General features: G+C 37.3%; 1 protein-coding gene across 2 annotated transcripts in view; it reads left to right on the top strand.

Annotated features, from left to right (window-relative positions):
• Positions 1 to 12,220, top strand: part of EDIL3 (EGF like repeats and discoidin domains 3) — a 472,512-nt gene that overhangs the window by 119,556 nt on the left and 340,736 nt on the right. The gene's annotated exons all lie outside the window — the stretch shown is intronic.

Genomic DNA, 12,220 nt, shown 5'->3' with positions numbered 1-12,220 from the left:
CCCTGTAGCTCTAGGCCTAGTTCATATTTCAGGCACAGAGGCTCATAATCAGAGCCATCAATATCAAGGGCTCATTGTTGGACCATCTGACTTTATTGGTCTTTTCCATTTCACTTGGGAGATCTTTGATGTTCCATTGGGGAATGTGATAGAGCTCCCCTAGCTAGGAACTCAGCACTCCCTCAGTTGTCATTTTTAACTGAAACCACTATGAAAATATCCAAACATTTTTATATACCCTGTAAACATGCCCTGGAGAACTCCCTCCCAACCATGTGCCCCATATCAATAACACCCCAGACCAGTGTTCCTCCCCTGCCATAGTTGAACCTCTCTGCAGTCTAAAACTTCTTTAAAGATGAAGCCTAATATATTTCCAGGTTCCATTAATAGTAAAATGAAATATAGTGATGGGTTTAAAGGTTAGATATAGAATACATACTAAGTTAGAAAAATTAAATAAAGGAAAAATAAATTGGGATATCAAAAAATGAAAACATGAAAAAGCCTTGTTTTCAATGTTTTACCTTTCATCATTGCTATAGATGCTGCCCTGTATGTACAGTGGCAAGGCAATTTCTTCCGTTTATTCCTCAGTCTCTACATCCTTTCTTCTTTTATTTTCCCCTACTTATTAAGTTTGTCTTCACAAAAGGTTTATTTTTTTTATTTTTTTACTTTTATTTTATTTTTCAAAGATTTATTTATTTATTTATTTCTCTCCCCTCCCCCCCCTACCCCAGTTGTCTGTTCTCTGTGTCTATTTGCTGCGTCTTCTTTGTCCGCTTCTATTGTTGTAAGAGGCATGGGAATCTGCATTTCTTTTTGTTGTTGCGTCATCTTGCTGTGTCAGCTATCCGTGTGTGCGGCGCCATTCCTGGGCAGGCTGCACTTTCTTTCGCGCTGGGTGGCTCTCCTTACGAGGCGCACTCCTTGCGCGTGGGGCTCCCCTACGCGGGGACACCCCTGCATGGCACGGCACTCCTTGCGTGCATCAGCACTGTGCATGGGCCAGCTCCACACAGGTCAAGGAGGCCCGGGGTTTGAACCGCGGATCTCCCATGTGGTAGACCGACGCCCTAACCACTGGGCCAAGTCTGCCACCAACAAAAGTTTTAGATCACAGTAATTCACATATACAATATACAGTACTCCCACATATCCAACATCAAACCCTTTGTCCCTTCCCTAGCAATGATTTTTTTACATGTTCGTATTGTATTTGCTGCATCTGATGTACAGATATTGAAACAATAGCTTTCAAACATGATTCCATTTAGGTTTACATTATGGTTTATATTTTAGACTATACAATTTTCTAAATTTTTAGTTATCAAATCTATGTTTTACATTATGGTTTACTCCTTTTAACCTATAAACTTTTAGACATTTTTGGTGTAATTTAACATGTCCTATATCCTTCATTGCATGACCTTGTGGAACATTTCCAGCCCCATAGTTATGCCAATTCCATCTATTCGACACCTCTTTTCCCCTTCCCTCAGGGCCCACCGTGACAATCAATCTTCATTACTTGAAGGACCATATTCAGAGATACTTGCAACAATGTTGAGGGCTTGACATACTCAACTGCCCTAACCCATTGGGAGCCACCAATTCTCTTGAGAGATACAATTCCCTTTGTTTGAGAACATCAGTCCTCCCCAGGATGTGGGTTTACCTTCATTCTCATTATATGGGTCTCCCTCCAATTATATAACCCACTATGACAAAATGAGCACTCACACACTCCCTAGAAGCTTGCCCTGTGTCAGATGCCACCCCTTAAGCATCTTAAACAGGTAACCTTCCTTATTATATTTTCTAAAGAGTTTTCTCTACATTATAACTTCAACCATATACCTGACAATCTCCTATGTTGAAATGTTCCCCCCACCCTGCTCCCAATTTCTTGGGCTATATGACCCTTCCTCCCATCCCTAGCCCCCCTCAAGCCCACAAAGCCCCACCCAAAGGTATCCTATGCCCCCATTTTATCCCTTCCCTGTACAAATACTTACCTCCAGCTTATCATAGATTTCACCCATGTAGGTGTCAGCTCACAACCTTCCTCTACACCGCAACCTCCTTTAAGCCTATCATCCAGTCTCTAGCTCTCTGAGACAGCTTGGTTTACTTATTTCATATCATTGAGGCCATGTAGTATTTGTCCTTCTATGCCTGGGTTGCTTCACTCAACATAAGGTTCTCAAGATTCATCCATGTTATCACATGTGTTTGTATTCTATTCATTCTTATAACTGAGTAGTATTCCATTGTATATATATACCACATTTTATTTATCCATTCATCTGTTGATGGGCATTTGGATGCCAACTTCTGGCAATAGTGAATAGTGCTGCTATGAACATTGGTGTGCATATATCGGTTTGGGTCCACAGGATGGAGGGATAGAGTATGAATTAGAGTGGACTTACTGATATTCTACTATGGAACTATTGTGATTAGTAATGGAAGAAATTGTAGCATTAATGTGGAGAAAGCGGCCACAGTAGCTTCTGAGATTAGGGAGAGGGAAGAAGAGATATGATGTGGGGGCATTTTCAGGACTTGGCGTTGTCCTGGGTGGTACTGCAGGGACAGATGCTGGACATTGTATGTCTTGCCATGGCCCACTGGGTGGACTGGGGGAGAGTGTAAACTACAACGTAGACCACTGTCCATGTGGTGCAGCAGTGCTCCAAAATGTATTAAAAAATGCAATGAATGTGCCACGATGATGAAAGAAGTTGTTAATGTGGGAGGAATGGGGTGATGGGGTTGGGGGTATATGGGAACCTCATACTTTTTTGAATGTAACACTTAAAAAAAATAAAAATAAAGAAGGAAAAAAAAATACAAATGGTGAAAAAATACACGAAAAAATGTTCAGCATTCCTGGCTATTAGGGAAATGGAAATCAAAGCTACAATGACATTTCATTTCACACCTACTGGAATGGCCAGTATTAACAAATCAGAAAACTACAAGTGTTAGAGAGGAAATGAAGATAGGAATACTTATTCACTGTTGGTGGGAATGTAGAATGGTATAGTCACTGTGGAACTCTGTTTGGCAGTTCTTAATCACATTAGATTAGATCTGCTATGTGTCCTGGCAATACCAGTACTAATATATACCCAGAAAATCTGAGAGCAGATTCACAAACAGACATCCGCATACCAATTATCAGAGCGTCATTATTCACGATTGACAAAAGATGGAAACAACCCAGGGTTCCATCAATTGATGAATGGATAAACAAACTGTGGTATATACACACTTATAGAATATTTTTCAGCTGTAAGAAGAAATGAAGTCGTGAAGCCTGAGACAATATGGGATGAACCTGGAGGACATTATGTTAACTGAAGCAAGTCAGGCAAAAAAGAACAAATATTGTATGATTTTATTATTATGAACTAAATATAATGAGCAAACTTATGGAGCTAATAGCTAGAATGTAAGTCACCAGAGAAAATGTGGTTAAAGAATGGAAAGCTGAGGTTTAATCTGTGCAGAATTGGTAAAAAGTTGTTTGTAAATGTTTGGCAATGGAGGGAAAGGGTGGAAGCACTTCACAGGATTTGTAATTAGTAGCACTAATATGGTTACGATAGTTGCTTTTCTTGTTTTTCCTTTTTTTGAGTAATGAAATGCTTTAATATTAAATTGATGACTGTCCAACTCTGTGATTATACCAAATATCATTGATTATACACTTTAGATAAATTATATGGTTTATGAATGAAAAATAAAATAAAAAAATAAAAAATAAATCTTACACCAAATGTAAGATATGGAGTAAACTTAGTAGTAATACTTTGACAATGTTCTTTCACAATTTGAAACAACTGTTTCACAACTTTGTAAGGTGGTGGTGGTGGGGTGATGTATGGGAGTCTTGTATGATATTATGCATGTTTTGTAAGCTCACAATTTTACTATACACTTATTGTTTATGTATGCTCATGTATGAAAAATTACTTCAGTAAAAATTTTTGGAATGAATATGAAAAAAAAGGAATTACATGGGTTTAAGAAAATCTATCCGAATGGTAACTAGAAGATCATGGATTCAACTTTGTCATCTGCTTCTTGATTTTTTTGTTTAATTGTTTCTCTACCCTTATAGAAAAGCACTACATTTAGATTAAAAAATTGAAATAATTACATCTTCTCTGTCCACCTAAAAAAAAAAAATAAAGAAGTTGCATGAAGGCCTTTGCAAACTACAAAGACTCTTCTAAGTGTGTAAAGTGTTATCATTGCCATAGTCTTTGATGCTTCTTTGAGCTTTGACTAGCTGCCCTTAATCTAATATGAATTGTTTTGTATGTAGCTCTGGATACTTTCTTTTTTAGTTCCATCATAGAACTATATATATTTAAATTGTAATCAAGAAGAAGAAAAGGGCTAGTGGATGTACCTCAAGCAGCTGAGTGCCTGCTTCCCACATGGGAGGTCCCGGGTTCGGTTCCCTGAGCCTCCTAAAAACAAACAAAAAAGACGAACAACAAGCAATCACATGAAAAAAACAGCTCAGGGAAGCTGATGTGGTTCAGTGATTGAGTGCCATCTTCCCACTTGTGAGGTCCTGGGTTCAATCTCCAGCCCTGGAACCTCAAAATTAAAAAACGAAAAAAGAAAAAGAAAAAAAGCTTCAAGAAAATCTGAGAAACTGCTAATAAAAGAGTATAATCAAATATGAATCATCCCCCAATTAAGGATATGGTCTCTTCTTCCTTAGACTGCTGTGAATTATGACTTCTTGCCTAAGGAGTTTCTATATTGACTCTGGAAATGCTTCTAGATTTTATCATGCCAGTAAGTTACTAGAATTGAATTGTATTCCCCATAGTATTAGAATGCATCTGATTTAGCAATTAAGAAATTACTTTTAAAAGGATGAGATAATTTCATTAATCAAAGTGAAAAACTTGATAAGGGATTTTGAATGAAGATAAAATAGAGTTTCTTTTTCCAGAGGTAAGTAAATCTCAGTAGCTTACAAGCTTAGGCCATATCAGTAACTCAGGGCTTCATAGGGAAAATCAAAGGCACGTAAATCATTCACAAGGGATCCTCTAAACATCAGCTTTAGTTTTCCTTCTGTAATTAAATAAGTCCCTTCTTTATCTTAAGTGACAGTTAAAGGGATGTTCTAATTCAGTGTCTATTTCCTCATTAAAGTGCATATTAATAATATGATGTTTTCATATTTTCATGTTTTCAAATATCAGTTTTGTCCATTTTCTTTCCTTTAGAAAGACTCAGAGAAGTTGACTTTTAAATGGGAGTTGGCTTTTTATTGGCTATGTAACATTAGAGAATATACTTGATATTCTTTGTAAATATGTGGACATGGAAAGCGTTGATGTTAACACATTATAATGAGTATAACTAACACTGCTGATTTATAAATATGATTGTGGCTTAAAGAGTAGTCCCAGAGACTGATGTTAATTGAAAGACAGAGGATAATTTAGGGATTGTGTAACAGTGATTTCGGTGTTAGATGAGTATTGTGGTTAATAATACAAATACAAGAAATTTCCTCTATTATGAGGTGTTAAGAATATGGTGGTTAATAAAAGAAAATACAACTAATGTAAACCTACAGACTATAGTTAACAGTCTTATTGTGATATTTTTGTGGCAAATGCAAAGAAGATACTATATCAGTGCTAAAGGTAAAAAAGAATATGATCAAACATTTTTTTTTCTTCATTCTCTTCATTAGCAAGGAGACTTTAGTCATATCATTTAACCAATCTATGCTCATTTATTCAACTTTCTGAACACTGGAGAAACAACTGAGTTTGTTTTTAATATTAAATAAGATAAATGTGCCTGGACAGGACATTTTTTTTTATTCATTTTTTAAAAAATATTACATTTAAAAAATATGAGGTCCCCATTCACCCCCACTGCCCCCACCCCACCACTCCCCCCACAGTAACACTCTCCCCCATCATCATGACACATCCATTGCATCTGGTGAGTGCATCTCTGGGCATCACTGCACCCATGGCCTGTGGTCCACGCCATAGCCCACACTCTCCCACGTTCCATCCAGTGGGCCATGGGAGGACATACAATGTCCGGCAGTTGTCCCTGCAGCACCAGTCAGGACATCTCCAAGTCCCGAAAATGCCTCCACATCTCATCTCTTCCTCCCATTCCCCGCACCCAGCAGCCACCATGGCCACTTTTTCCACACCAATGGCACATTTTCTCGATTATTAACCACAATAGTTCATGAATAGAATATCATGAAGTCCACTCTAATCCTTACTGTATTCCTCCTTCCTGTGGACCTTGGCTTGGTTGTGTCCATTCCACATCTATGTCAAGAGGGGGTTTAGATTCCACATGGATACTGGATGCAATCCTCCTGCTTTCAGTTGTAGGTACTCTAGGCTCCATGGTGTGGTGGTTGACATTCTTCAACTCCATGTTAGCTGAGTGGGGTAAGTCCAGTAAATCAGAGTGTAGGAGCTGAAGTCTGTTGAGACTCAGGGCCTGGCTATCATATTGTTAGTCCAGAGATTCAAATCCCCTAGATATATCTTAAACCCCAGCACCAACTACAATTCCAGTAAAGTAGCATGAAAGGCTTGTGAAAAGAGATCACATCTGAGTCCAGCTCCATCACACAGAGACACCAGCTCCAAAGAAGGGCCAACTGACATGGCAGTGAACTCCATCTGCCATGACCATAGAACCTGTAGGTCTCTTTAGCCTTCAAAAGAACCAATACCTGGGGTTGTATCTACCTTATCTGTCTCTGAGACTCTGCTCAGGTGTGCATAAAGGCAATCCTTCTGACAACCGCCAGACTCTTTTTTAGAGACTCATAGCCATATAAACTCATTTGTCTTTTCCATTTCCCCCTTACTTTAGGTCAAACAGCATTTTTAACTCCTGTTATTATATGTAGACAGGGATATTCTGCTGGTCCACGTTGAACCTTTAATTCAAGGTCATTTTCTAGTTATGCCATCATCTGGTACTTGGTAGTGATCCCTCGGTGCCAGGGAGGCTCATCCCCGGGTATCATGTCCCATGCTGGGGGGATGGCATTGCATTTACATGCTGAGTTTGGCTTTGGGACTGACCACATTTGAGTAACATGGAGGCTGTCAGGAGGGAACTTTAAGGCACAGTGCTGCTCTAGGCCTTGTTCTTATTTCAGATGTATAGGCTCACAAGCATAATCATTAGTATCAGGGGGTCACTTTTGGACCCACATTCCTGTCTGGTCCTTACCGTTGCACCTGGGGGACTGCCGCTGCTCCCCTAGGGACCATGACAGAGCCCCCCCCCCCCCGGCCAGGAACCCAGTACCCCCCCAGCTGTTGTTTTTAATTGTTTCCACTATGAGTATATCCAAACATTTCCATGCACCCTGGCTAGGGATGGGCGGATGGGTAATATTGTCCAAGAAATTGGGGGGAGGGTGGGGCAACACATGAACATAGGAGATTGTCAGGTGTTGGTTGAGAGTATAATGCTGAGAAAACCTTTTCAAAATATAATTAGGAAAGTTACCTGTTTAAGATACTCAATGGGGATAATCTGATGCAGGACAGACTCCTAGGGAATATCTGAATGCTCGTTTTGCCAGAGTGGGTCATACCATTGGGTAGAGACCCATATAATGAGAGTGAAGGTAGACCCACAACCTGGGGAGGACTAATGCCATCAAATAGAGGGAACTGTATCTCTCAAGAGAGATGGTGGCTCCCAGGGCATTAGGGCAGTTGAGCAAGTCAAGCCCTCAACACTGTTGAAAGTATCTCTGAACATGGCTCCTCAAGAAATGAAGATTGACTGCCACTGTGGGCCCCAAGGGGAGGGGGAAATAGATATTGAATAGATGGAACCAAAGTAAATGTGAGGGCAAAAGAAGTGTTTCAGAAGAGTACACAAGGATGGATATAAAACATGTAATATTACACCAAAAACATATAGGGGATGACAGACTAAAAATGTAAACCATAATGTAAAACATAGGATAACTAAAAAATTTAGAAAACTGTATAGCCTAAAGTATAAACCACAATGTAAACACAAATGTTACCTTGTTTGAAAGCTATTGTCTCAATATCTGTACATCAGTTTCAGTAAATATGATATGAATAAGTTAAAAGATTATCACTGTGGAAGGGAAAAGATTTTATAATGGATATGTGGGAGTACTGTATATTGTATATATGAATTACTGTGATCTAAGGCTCTTGTGAAGAGAAACTCAATAATTAGCAAAAAAAGAAAAGAAAAAGATAGGATGTAGAATTTTTCCAAATCAATATGTATTCTATATCTAACCTTTAAACTCATCACTATATTCCATTTTACTATTAAGGGAACCTGACATTATATTGGGCTTCACTTTTCAGGAAGTTTTGGATCACAGAGTGATTCAACAATGGACAGGACATTTTAAAGTAATGCTTCCTTAATTTGTTAAGCTGCCTTAAACTGTTATTTTAATTTTTTGAAATTGAAATAAAGTTTACTAATTTTGGAAAAAAAAAATAGAATACATTGTGTAGACCAGGAATGCACCATGCGTTTATGGTAACTCCCATATCAGTGAACCCAGTGCTTTGAATCTAGTAGTAGCACAATAATTTTCTTTGAATGAATTGATGAGCGATTAGGTTTTGGCTCTATAAGTGATCAAGACCATTACTTATGTTTCTAGACCATAATATTTTAATTTCTGCCTAGTCCAAGTAAATCTCTCCATTCTTTCTGTCTGGTCTTAAGTGAGAGGCTAAGAAATCAGATTACATGGGGTTGTATGTAAGTGACATATTATATGACATAGTTATTAGTTGTGGAAATTTGAGTGAGTTACTTAACCCCTTTTTAAATTACTTCTTTTTTAATTACCAAAATACTGATAATAGTATCCTTGTCATAGAGTTGTTGTGAAATTTACATGAGCTGATAGCTATAAAGTGCATAGAACTGGCATATTATTTGGGCTCAATAGATAAGTTTTATAGGTGTTGTTAGAATTATTATTTAATTTTGAAAATAGTAACTGCATATAAATAAACATTTAAACTTGCTGAATAAATATCCATCAAAATAACAATTACATCAAATTGAGTTAGGCATTAATTTTGTTAGAGATGTCGTTATAGGTTGATGGGCACAATATCAGCTCAACAGACAATATCAGCATACTTACTGACAAGTATCTTTGTATCCTTAGACCAGCAGATGATTTTACCAGCATGACAGACCTTGAGAGTTTACATCTTCAGTGCATCTATGATGAGAACAAGTTGTGATCATATGATCACATTTTCAGTATTTCTAGTGTTAAGAAAATATTAAGTATCCATGACCTGTAGTGGCCATCACTAACTTCTGTTTCAATTCAACCTTGGTAGTTATCGTTTCTGCTTCTCCCTAGCTACTAATTGATTTTTTAAATGTGAGCTTTTAATTATGGTTTTTTTTTTCCTTAATACAAAAAAGCAGTTCATTTAATTGTAAAAAAACGTTAGAAGATAAAAGTAAACTTAATGAAGAATATTTTTAAAACATCTATGACCTCCATCACTACCTAGAGAGAGCTACTGTTGCTCCCTTTGTATACAGGTTCCTGGAATTTCTCTCTAACTCCGGAGAGAAAGAGAGAAAGAGAGAGGGGGGGGAGAGAGAGAGAGAGAGAGAGAGAGGGGGGGGGGGGGGGGAGAGAGAGAGAGAGAGAGAGAGAGAGAGAGAGAGAGAGAGAGAAGAGAGAGAGAGATCCTATAGTACATACTGCTTTTTCACTTAACAAGGGGTTTTGACGCATCCAGCAGCTTTGGCATAGTGGTCCCAGGCTTACAGTTTCTAATGATCTCCTATGAAGAGTTATCCCAAAATGAAAGTCTGGGGTCGGAGGGTTAAGGGTCAGACCAGGCTTCTGGTGACTCTAGTGTCTACTTATTCTGATATGTTTCTTGACTTTTCTAACCCTAGATTGGAGGAAATTGTCAACAACAGTCATATTAACTTTGGGGACCATACTCAGAATAGAATTAGAGCATTATGAGCCCTCAAATTGTATATCTTTTCGATCAGTCATGCAATTTAGCAAATTATCCTTTATTCTTTTTTTCTTAGGTGACAAGAATTGAGAGTTGATCCCAATTCTTATAAACTGCTCCTATTAAGGAGGAACAGAAATTATATGTACATTGTTCTTAGAATAATATAAAGTAAATTGAAAACAGTCCCAGTCCAGTGTGACCAGTCATAAAAAAATGTAATATACTATGAGTGGTGGTCTAAATTGGGATAATATTTTGACTGGATATTAGATGATATTAATAAAATTTTGATGATTATATTCTTATGTTATGGTTATATTCTTAGTGCAGTTGATTCCATGGGAAATCAATATATCAACAAGGAAAAGTTCATAAAAACGTTTCTACAAGATTGATTGCTACATACTAGTGTGTAACAGGAAAAAATTTTGAAACCTCCTCAATGATCAGTGGTAAGGAACTGCAAATAAATTATGGTGTTCTCACGTATTTGGATACCACATATTTGCCAAGCAGAATGAGGGGCTTTCTGCTAACACTCTCCAATGTATAATGTAAAGCGAAAGAGCAAAGTATGGAACAGTATCCAGTTTCTGTCTATTTGTGTAAAATAAGCAAAAAACATAGTATTTATGTATAAATTTGCAGACAGGATACAAAAGAAAAAATAACCATGGTTACTTCTAGGGTGGGGGAATGAAAATCAGGGAAGAGACAATTATTTAAATTTCTTGTATCAACTGTATTGAGTAGATGCTCAATAAAATATAGGTGTTATTATGTTACTGTTATCTTAGAAAGACTGTGCTGGCAATTCAGATTAAATTGACTGATTAAATTGACTGGCACAGACAGTTTCTGTCAAATAAGGATTATCTGATAAACGGGAACTATGGGACAGGAATGATATTCATATAAATGTTTGAAATGGTCAAATAGGTTAATTCTGAACATTATAATACTTAAATTTTCAATGATTAACTACTTTAATTTCATGAATGGAATGGATATAACCCTATCTAAACACAATATTGATTTATAGTTTTGTTGTTTGTACAGGAAGAATGCACAACTGTGTTGCTTAAAGTAGCCTTTATAATTAAAAAAAAATCAGTCATAACCACGCAGTCTAAAAACTGTTCATTATTCCTGCTAATGATTCTATTTTAGTATCTTACTGGTGAACCTCCACCATTCGATAAAATCGTTACTGAGAGACATTCAACTTTTCCTAGCCAAATTGCTATTGTGATGTGCTGCTTAAGGCTTCCAAAAACTCTCTTGCAGGAGTTTGTTGTCATTATTGTATTTCTTTTAATAAGACAGCATATGCATAAGTACATTCAAATATATATATACATTTATTCCACAGATTTATTTCAAACCTATATATTACCAGCTATATTTCTAGGGTTCCTCTACTTCCCTCAATCAGTGATTCATATGTTGTGGTCATCCTCAATATTTTCCAAGTAAGGTTTGGAGTATTACTAAGTTCTTAGAGAATTATCTAATTAATAATTTATACAACGTCTGTATATATTAACATAGTATATTTTTATAACATAGTCTATTCCAATATCCGACCCAATCTCATACTCCGGCCATTGCTTTTTCTATGACAGCTACCATTGCCTGTAGTAGGGGAAGAAAGTATCATTTGTTGCCATATTAATTGCAGACTGGGACATGGAATTATTCATGTTTTTGGCAGGAGGGCTAGATATGCCAATGGTGAGAGGATTATTCCAAGAAGCAGAAGTTATCCAAAAGGAATGGAGGGTGGTCAGCATACAACAATACTAAATCATGGGCCACCAGGTGGATAACGAAAAGAACTTGAAGAAGATGAGGGAGAAAAGATGAATGGGGTTGAGGGAAACTGTCTCAGCATGCATAGTTTCTTCTATCTGAAGTCAGGCTGCCTCTGTGTGAGTCCCACTTTTGCCATTTGTTGTTCTGTATCTTTGGGAAATTTCTCTATCTAGTACATTTCTGTTTTCCCATATGTAGAGAGAAGCTTATTAATATTATCAGCAAAGCTCCTCATAGGGATATTCTGAGGATTAAAGGAGACAATACTCATAGAGTACAGACTTACCTTGGAGATAATGTGGATTCACTTCTAGACCACCACAATAAAGCGAATGTCACAATAA

Source organism: Dasypus novemcinctus, chromosome 2 (genome assembly GCF_030445035.2).
Source record: "Dasypus novemcinctus isolate mDasNov1 chromosome 2, mDasNov1.1.hap2, whole genome shotgun sequence".
Taxonomy (NCBI): domain Eukaryota; kingdom Metazoa; phylum Chordata; class Mammalia; order Cingulata; family Dasypodidae; genus Dasypus; species Dasypus novemcinctus.
Note: the sequence above shows the minus strand (reverse complement) of the source record. Positions and strands in the feature narration are given on the sequence as shown.